This window comes from Rhinoraja longicauda, chromosome 41 (assembly GCF_053455715.1).
Source record: "Rhinoraja longicauda isolate Sanriku21f chromosome 41, sRhiLon1.1, whole genome shotgun sequence".
Classification (NCBI taxonomy): Eukaryota; Metazoa; Chordata; class Chondrichthyes; order Rajiformes; family Arhynchobatidae; genus Rhinoraja; species Rhinoraja longicauda.
Window position 1 is genome coordinate 13,269,150 of NC_135993.1, and position 9,463 is coordinate 13,278,612.

At 45.9% G+C, this 9,463-nt stretch overlaps 2 non-coding genes across 2 annotated transcripts; one reads left to right on the forward strand and one right to left on the reverse strand.

Moving 5' to 3' along the window:
- Positions 1–4,407: 4,407 nt before the first annotated feature.
- trnad-guc (transfer RNA aspartic acid (anticodon GUC)) lies at positions 4,408–4,479 on the reverse strand. The gene has a single exon. It is a non-coding gene; the product is annotated as a tRNA-Asp (tRNA).
- Positions 4,480–5,026: 547 nt separating this feature from the next.
- Positions 5,027–5,098, forward strand: trnag-ucc (transfer RNA glycine (anticodon UCC)). Its single transcript has one exon. It is a non-coding gene; the product is annotated as a tRNA-Gly (tRNA).
- Positions 5,099–9,463: the final 4,365 nt, after the last annotated feature.

Genomic DNA, 9,463 nt, shown 5'->3' on the forward strand with positions numbered 1-9,463 from the left:
GTGGAAGGGTATGGGGAAATGGAGAAATTTGTGTACAATCAGTTGAGGTGGTGGTGCGGGGGGGGGGGGGGGGGGGTGGGGCAGCTGCATAAAGTCTGTAGATTAATTATATAAAATTGGAGAATTTAGCATTCACACCATTAAGTTGTACGCTGCCCAAGTGGAATATGATGTGCTGTTCTTCCAGTTTGTGTGAAGTCATATTCTGGTAATGGTACCTCGAAGGAGATGCGATTTTTTACCGTATCATATCTCCATCCCCACTGCGGCCTAACATCAAGGAGTTGGCGCTTCATGCCGCGGGCGCGGCGCGGACTTTAACGTCGCGGAGCTTGCGATCGCCTTGCCGGGGATCACTGTGGAGAGCTCCAACCGCGGGGCCTGAGGACTTTAACATCGTGAAGCCCGTGGTCTCTGGTAAGAAGAGAGCGACTCGGGAGCTCCACGAGTTTCAACCGTCCTGACGTGGGAGTTTCAATCATCCTGACTGCGGATGGTTCAACAGCCCCGACCGCGGGAGAACAAAGAGGAAGTTAATTGAACTTTATTACCTTCCATCACAGTGAGGAATGTGGAATCCGCGGTGGTGTGTCTTGTTGCTTTTCACTTAGTACGGTAATGCAAATTTCACTGTACCATAATTGATACATGTGACAATAAATTGATCTTGAAATGTTGAAGAGGCCCAAGGACAGAAAGGACAATATGCAAATAGGGAGGGGAATTAAAATAATTCACTACCAAGTGATCCAGGAGGCCTTGGCGTACTGAGCACGTGTTCGGCAAAACAGTTGCTAGTCTACTTTTGGTCTTGTTGATATATAGGGGGCCACAACAGGAGCACCGAATGCAATAGATGAGTTTAGAATGGGTGCTTGTGAATGTCTGTCTCACCTGGATAAATGTGGAGGAGGAAATAGAGGGAAGTGTTACATCTCCTGTAGTTGCAGGGGAAAGTACCGGGGGAGGGGGTGGATTGGGCAGGGAGGGATGAATGATAAAGTCTGTTCATTGCTTCAATCCTGCAACATTTTTTTTAAACTCTCAGCGAAATGCTCTTAATTGAACCCATTGCCCACCCTAACCATCCTTGCCACTCGGACTATCGTGCTCCTCTGTTTATCAGTTCTGATTTTGGATCCAACACCTTAAATGTTTGCTGTTTGTCAATGCACGGTTGTTGCCTGACCTGCTTTTAGCATTTTCTGTTTTTATTTCCCAATGGCTGTCCCATCAAAAACATGAGAAATCCCCAGGGAGTCTCGCTACAAACGGCCCGCTGGCACTGAAACATTTGTCAACCATTCTCACTTCCTGTCAGGGAGACAGTCTGGGATCAAAGGTCACTGTGCCTTGGATCCCATGGGATCAATCTGCCATGTGGGATCTGTCCAGCACTTTGGTCATGTCCGGGTGGACTACGTCAAATACACTTCCCCATCATTTGTATTGTGTATATTTTAGACTAGACTTTAACAACCTTTGAAACCTTAGAACAAATGATTTCATATTTGGCAAACTCTGTATGCATGATAAATGAGTTGAGATGGTAAAAGGTGAAAAGAAGCTCCCCACTGTTCCACGGGACGTTCTGAACAGCCCGGGCATGTTTATCTGGATCGGCTGAATTACCTGTTTGCAATGATGCTGAACAATATTCCCTCCCTCTGACATATCCCTCTCTTCCACCATACCTGCTCTTCTCCCTCGGGTTCTTATCCAGCCCCTCATGCCTGCTCCATCGTTCAATAAGATCATGCCTGGTCATTGACCTCAGCACCACCTCCAAGCACTAACCACTGAACCATCAACTACCACAATTCCCCCAAATCTACCAAAAACTAACTATCTTGGCCTGGAGAATGCTCAGTAGCCAAGCCTCCACAGTCCACAGCTTTCTCAATGTTTGTTTTAGATTCGCCACCCACTGTATGCAAAAAAATATTTTCAGTCTGAAAGGATGAGTCTTCATTCTGAGAAGGTGACCCCTGATACAAGAATCCTCAGCCAGTAGTTTGCAGGGCATCTGGGAGAAAAATTAAGAAGGAAATTTGGACGGTATTCAGGGGCCGTGACGGTAGTTTAGTAACTAGGATTAACTAGAATGCACTCGGAGTGATGGACTCGGTCACTAAGTGTGACCCCGAATGGCACTGAGACACAGACCCGCTGAGGGGAGATTGGGGAGAAGAGGTTGAACATAGTCCCTGCTGTGTAAGAAAGAACTGCAGATGCTAGTTTACACCGAATATAAACACAAAATGCTGGAGTAACTCAGCGTGTCGGGCAGCATCTCTGGAGAAAAAGAATAGGTGGCGTTTTGGGCCGAGACCCTTCTGCGCAGAGCATCAGCAGCCAGACTACCCTTCTGCGCACAGCATCAGCAACCAGCGAGTGAGTGGATTGGCTGAAGGAAAGCTTTCTCCTAGGTGGGTAAAGTTCAGAAGGTTCAAAAATACCCCCCTTGTCCCTGTCCTCTGATTCAAGCCAAGTGTTTCATTGTCATATGTCCAAGATTGAACAATGACTTTCTTATTTAAGGTCATAAGGAATAGGAGTAGAATTCGGCCAATCGGCCCATTAAGTCTACTCCGCCATTCAATCATGGCTGATCTATCTACGATGTACTGGAAGCAACCCAGAGATAACCACCTAGACGTCCTGCTTTTCAGCCTCCTCCTTAGTTCTCTACACATTCCAGAACCTCTTTCCTCTTCTTACCCATGTCACTTGTGCCTACATGTACAACTACTTCCGGCTGTTCGCCTTCCCTCACGAGGATGTTCTTTAGTCGGTCTGAGACGTCCTGGACCCTGGCACCAGGGAGGCAACACACTATCCTCGAGTCTCGCCTGTCGTCACAGATTCTCTTGTCCGCACCTCGGACAATGGAGTCACCCACCACTATGGTCGTCGGTCTCGCCGGTCAATCACAGCCCTAGAATTCGAGTCACAGACTTGTCTGCTGCTTGGACTGGAAGTCATCTGCCCCGACAGCTCTCAAGAGGGCGTACCTGTTTTGAAGAGGTAATTCCACCGAGGTCTCCTGCACTTGCTTCATCCCCTTTCTTTCCGTCTCTACCCGTTGCACCTTCTGAGCTCTTTTGAACTGACTGTAGGTCCTGTCCAGGAAGCTATTGTCTTCCCGGATGGACCGCAGCTCATCCAGCTGCTGTTCCAGTTCCTTAACTCGGTCCTTGAGCAGCTTCATCTGGACACAGTTCCCACATGTGTTGTGGTCAGTGACACCCGCAGTGCCCCTAACTTCCCACATCCTGCAACAAATGCACTGCAATAACATTCCTAGGGGAGAGTTCCTTCAGCCAATCCACTCACTCGCTGGTCTGGCTGCAGATGCTGTTCTGCCATCTTCCAGGTATTTGTCCTGGGCTGACACTTGGTGCTATTTTTAAACCTCCTGAACTTTACTCACCTAGGAGAAAGCCTTCCTTCAGCCAATCCACTCACTCGCTGGTCTGGCTGCAGATGCTCTGCGACCTTCCAGAAGGTCCGTTGGGATATGCTGACTCCCGCATTTTTGTGACTCTCTTCGATTTAAACCAGCATCTGCAGTTCATTCCTATATATACTCGCAGAAACACATAAATACATAGCATAGTGGAAGAAAATAACTGCAGATGCTGGTACAAATCGAAGGTATTTATTCACAAAATGCTGGAGTAACTCAGCAGGTCAGGCAGCATCTCAGGAAAGAAGGAATGTGTGACGTTTCGGGTCGAGACCCTTGGTCACCCATTCCTTCTCTCCTGAGATGCTGCCTGACCTGCTGAAATACATATCATATATATATATACTGTATATATATGTTTACACATAAAAACAAACAAACAACAATAGTGCTATAATAACAATAATAGTCTATGTGAAGATCGCATTGAATGGCGGTGCTGGCTCGAAGGGCTGAATGGCCTACTCCTGCACCTATTGTCTATTGAAGGGTCTCGACCTGAAACGTCACATATTTAATCTCTCCAGAGATGTTGCCCGACCACTGAGTTACTCAACGATGTTGTGCCTTTCTACAATGTCCCAACTTCTCGGGAGACTCTCCCATTCCGGGTTCGCTGCTGTTTCACAGTACGAATGTTCAATACATTTTATGTGTATTTTATGAGTACGGAGGTCGAGTGAACAGATTTGCTTTGCATTCTATCCAATCAAATCAGATGACACTACAGATCAATGCAATCAAGTAAAAATCAAGTACAATAGGGAGAGCGAAGGAAAAGATACAGAGTACAGAATATCTAGATTTCCAAGTGTAAATGTGATTTAAAAAAAGCAGGAAGATTGTATCGGATGTTAGCAGATGTTCAGGATGCGGAGTCCCCACGTTCCGGCAACTTCAACACAGTCCAATTACATTGTAAAGAATAAAAAAGTAATCTCCCCGTCGGGGAATTGAACCCCGGTCTCCCGCGTGACAGGCGGGGATACTTACCACTATACTAACGAGGAATTGTCGTGATTGTGATTGCACCATTCTGGTATCAGTGCACAAGAGGGTTCACAGGGTCAGTCCAATGTCTATTTGACTTCCAAACACTCAATTCTCTCTGTGTGACCGGACGACTCACGGGGTTCTTCAGTGATTCCGTCGCTTACTGTGTGCAGTTTATGGCCTGATGTGGCGATCCCATTTGGGCACAGCCGTGTGTTGTTTAAACGGACATTTATAATGAATACTAAATGCTGGAGTAACGAACTCAGCGGGACAGGCAGCATCTGTGAAGAGAAGGAATAATGAATATCCAGTTGCTCATGTGAGATGCAGGGAAAAATTCGCAACTCATCGGGATTTGGTAACTCGTTGCCGGTGTCGACTCTCAACATCAGTCCGATCCCGGGTGAGAATTCACCGGGTGTTGTGTTACTTTCGGGCGGCTGGAGGATGGGGACATCAAGTGGGCGAAACTGGAACTGCAGCACAATGAAAAATGATCCATCAGCAAGGAATGTTAAGCGCCAGAGACTATTCACTACCTGAATTCCTTACAGTTATGTCGCGATGGTGGTATAGTGGTGAGCATAGCTGCCTTCCAAGCAGTTGACCCGGGTTCGATTCCCGGCCATCGCAGTATTGTATTACATTTTAATTCACGAGCACTGATCAACTTGCAGAACTCGAGGGGCCCACGCTGACAAATTCTCATGCAACCTTATGGACGAGTGCAAGCGAATTCATCGCTATTTGCATAATTACTGTTCACTGCGAATCGACAATAGAATTTTTGTCCCTCACATTTTCTCAGTGAATTGATGAAAGGATCAGTGCTGCATCCTACTCGCATTCTATTCCACATTCCCAGAGCAAAGCAAGACACATCCCAATATGTGCAGGAAGGAACTGCATATGCTTTTTTTGCACAAAAAGCTGGAGTAAGTCAGCACGTCAGGCAGCATCTCTGGAGGAAAGGAATAGGTGACGTTCCGGGGATGTGATTTCTTCACACTTACTGATGTAATCTGTTCACCACCCTGAATATCCCCCTCCCCCCTCCATTCCAATAGCAGTGTACTCCACTGAGAGCGTAGAGTAATACAGCACAGAAACAGTTCTGTTGGCCCACCAAGTCCATACCCACCATCAACTACCCATCTCTTCTGATCTCTTTAAAAGTACGGCAAAATATTCTGTTTAATGCTTTGACGACTGAAGGACTTGGGGGCAGAGTCCAGTGGGGACACCCTTAACTCCAGGGGACCACATGAGTGGATAGGATGCCTGGTATAATGTTTTTTGCACTGTTCTTGGTTTGCATTTATTTATTATTCTAAAGGAAGTTTATTTTGGCAAAAAAAATCCAACTACTTTGTATCAAGCTGTGCAGAGAGCCAAAGCATGTGTAGGAAAGAAAACTGCAGATGCTGGTTTAAATCGAAGGTAGACACAAAATGCTGGAGTAACACAACGGGTCAGGCAGCATATCTGGAGAGAAGGAATGGGTGACGTTTCGGGTCTGAAATAATCTGAATTACCTTTATTGTCATTCAAAATTAATTGAACGAAAATCATTTGCCACGCAGCCACAACAGTACAGAGTAAAAGACACAAGACACACAATTTTAACACAAACATCCATCACAGTGACTCCTCCAGACACCCCTTCACTGTGATGGAAGGCAAAGACTGAAGAAGGGTCTCGACCCAAAACGTCATCCATTCCTTCTCTCCAGAGATGCTGCCTGACCCACTGAGATACTCCAGCATTTTGTGCCTACCTTCAAGCCAAAGGATGTGGACACCAAATATGAAGACCTGCTGAGGTTCTACCTCTTCCCAGTTTTGCGAAGGATGGGCCTGGCAGCGATGCAGTGCAATGTGCCGGTCAGCTGGACATTACTGAATAACCTGTCCTTTGTGGAAAATTCTTTCCAGACCAGCACCTTTGACCATGTCCATTGGGCAGTGATCAGCATGGAACATCCTGCAGGCACTGCACAACAATGACTCGATGGATCCTGTGGTTTGGCTCCTTGAGCAGACTGCCCAGTTTGTCTGACTCAGTGGCTCAGCTGTAGAGCTGCTGTCTTACAGCACCAAAGACCCAGGTTCGATCCTGACTATGGGAGCTATCTGTACATAGCATGTACATTCTCCCTGTGACTTGCATAGGTTTTGTCTGGATTCCCCGGTTTCTACCCATACTCCAAAGATGTGCAGGTTTGTAGGTTAAATAGCTTTGGTAATATTGTAAATTGTCCCTAGTGCATGTAGGATAGTGGTAGTGTGCAGGGATCGCTGGTCGTCACGGGCTCGGTGGACCAAAGGGCCTATTTCAGCGCTGTATCACTAAAACTAAAACTCAGACAAGCATCAGGCCCACACTTGGCTGGTGGTTTAGTTTATTTACTTTATTATTGTCATGTTCACCAGATTGATTCCTGGGATGGCAGGACTTTCATATGAAGAAAGACTGGATAGACTCGGCTTGTACTCGCTGGAATTTAGAAGATTGAGGGGGGATCTTATAGAAATGTACAAAATTCTTAAGGGGTTGGACAGGCTAGATGCAGGAAGATTGTTCCCGATGTAGGGGAAGTCCAGAACAAGGGGTCACAGTTTAAGGATAAGGGGGAAGTCTTTTAGGACCGAGATGAGATTTTTTTTTCACAGAGAGAGTGGTAAATCTGTGGAATTCTCTGCCACAGAAGGTAGTTGAGGCCAGTTCATTGGCTATATTTAAGAGGGAGTTAGATGTGGCCCTTGTGGCTAAAGGGATCAGGGGGTATGGAGAGATGGCAGGTACAGGATACTGAGTTGGATGATCAGCCATGATCATATTGAATGGCGGTGCAGGCTCGAAGGGCCGAATGGCCTACTTCTGCACCTATTTTCTATGTTTCTATGTGTACCAAGGTACAGTGAAAAGCTTTTTAGTTGCGTACTTTCCGATCAGTGGAATGACTATAGAGGGGCCATCCCAGTCAGATACCTTTTTGTACCATCGGAATCTAATGCACGTTGCCCTCAGGATGGATACTATGGAGAGGAGATGGTTGCCCACCTCTTCACAGTGTGCGGATTTGTGAAGAGGGTCTGAAGGTTGATGCAACGTTCCTTGTCATGTTCATTGCAAATAGCTCCATAACAAAAGACTCTCTGATTTGTGCGCTGTTGCTAGGGACACTTTCAGAAACGGACATCAAGAACTGGACATTGAGGGACTGAATATGGTGAAGATACCCCTTGAGCAAGAGATGGGATATCACCCCAGAGATGGGATATAAATGAGTGTTAAGGATATTTTGTGTAAAGACATGCTAACATTACAGAGTATGATACTAGAAATATTCAATGATAAAAGTTCTTCTTCGGATACGTTCCACCTTTAAACACCTCCTTCTGTCGAGAAATGGTGGTGTGAGGAGGGGGTATCTCAGTTCCTAAACCAATATTGAGTGTAACTTGATTAGGTCCTCTCAACCTCATTTTACATGGTTTGTTTTGTGCATGAGAAGGATGTTTTGATTCCACTGGGAAATGTGTGGTCGCAAACGTTGTTGAAACAAAGACGAATAGTAGAGAATATTTTGAACATGGGCATGTTGGTTGGCATGGGCAAGTTGGGCCAAAGGGCCTGTTTTCATGCTATATGACACTCAGATTTCTGTGTAATGGGCCCAGCCTGCCCCATTCTCCTGCTGAGTAACAAAGACACTAGTGAGTTACGTAGTGAGTTGTTCAGGGTCAGTGAGCAAATAGGAAGGTGAACGATCTAAAATGGAGATACAAGGAACTGCAGATGCTGCAATCTTGAGCAAAACACAAAGAGCTGGAAGAACTCAACGGGTCAGGCAACATCTGTGAAGGGAATGGACAAAGTTTTGGGTTGGGACAGTCTGTGGTCGTTCACTACAAGATAGTTTGGGTATAGGGCTAGGCACGTCTCACTGATATTATAAAGAGCTCTCGTGAGACGGCACATGGAATGTAAAGTATAAATCAGTAGCAGGAGTAGGCCCATTGGCCTCTGAAATCCGTTCTGCCATCATTGGCCAAAGAAAATGATGTAAATTTACAGCTCAGTAAAGGAGGGCCCATGTTAGCCAAAGACGTTTCGGAGTAACCAGGACAAAGGCACCCAAGAAAATTTCCAAGTGAATGCCCTGAATTCATAACAGAAGCATTGAACCACAGTAAACGAAAGCAGTTTGTTTCCCGCTGTGGATATTTTCACACTTGGAGGACACAATTAACACTCTCTCCAAAATTGCACACACGCACACACACTCACGCACATGCATGCATACACATGCATGCATGCATACACATACATACTCCAATGAGTATCTTTAAGGAACAAGCCATGTAGTAGTTATTCCACAAGGGAATCTTTACACAATGGGTGACATCTTTAAATGATCATCATTCACAAAATGCTGGAGTAACTCAGCAGGTCAGGCAGCATCTCGGGAGAGAGGGAATGGGTGACGTTTCGGGTCGAGACCCTTCTTCAGACTGATGTCAGGGGGGCGGGACAAAGGAAGGATATAGGTGGAGAGAGGAAGATAGAGGGAGATCTGGGAAGGAGGAGGGGACAGGAGGGACAGAGGAACTATCTAAAGTTGGAGAAGTCGATGTTCATACCGCTGGGCTGCAAACTGGGAGCTCAGATTCCCCCCCGATGCAGGAGCTTTATCCCCGACATAAAACAAATCAGAGAACATTAACACATACTTGACGTCTACGGAGTCAAGATCATCCCGTCAACTGGAGGCTCGAGGCCCCCAACCGTGGGAGAACAAAGAAGGGAAGAGATTGAACTTTTTTTTGCCTTCCATCACAGTTAGGAATGTGGTGAATGTTCATGTAAAAATATATTTTGTATGTTCTGTTGCTTTTTATTGGTATGACTGTATGGCAAATGAAATTCCTCGTATGTTACAAAACATACTTGGGTAATAAAGTATGATTATGATCACATATTTCCTGCAGCTG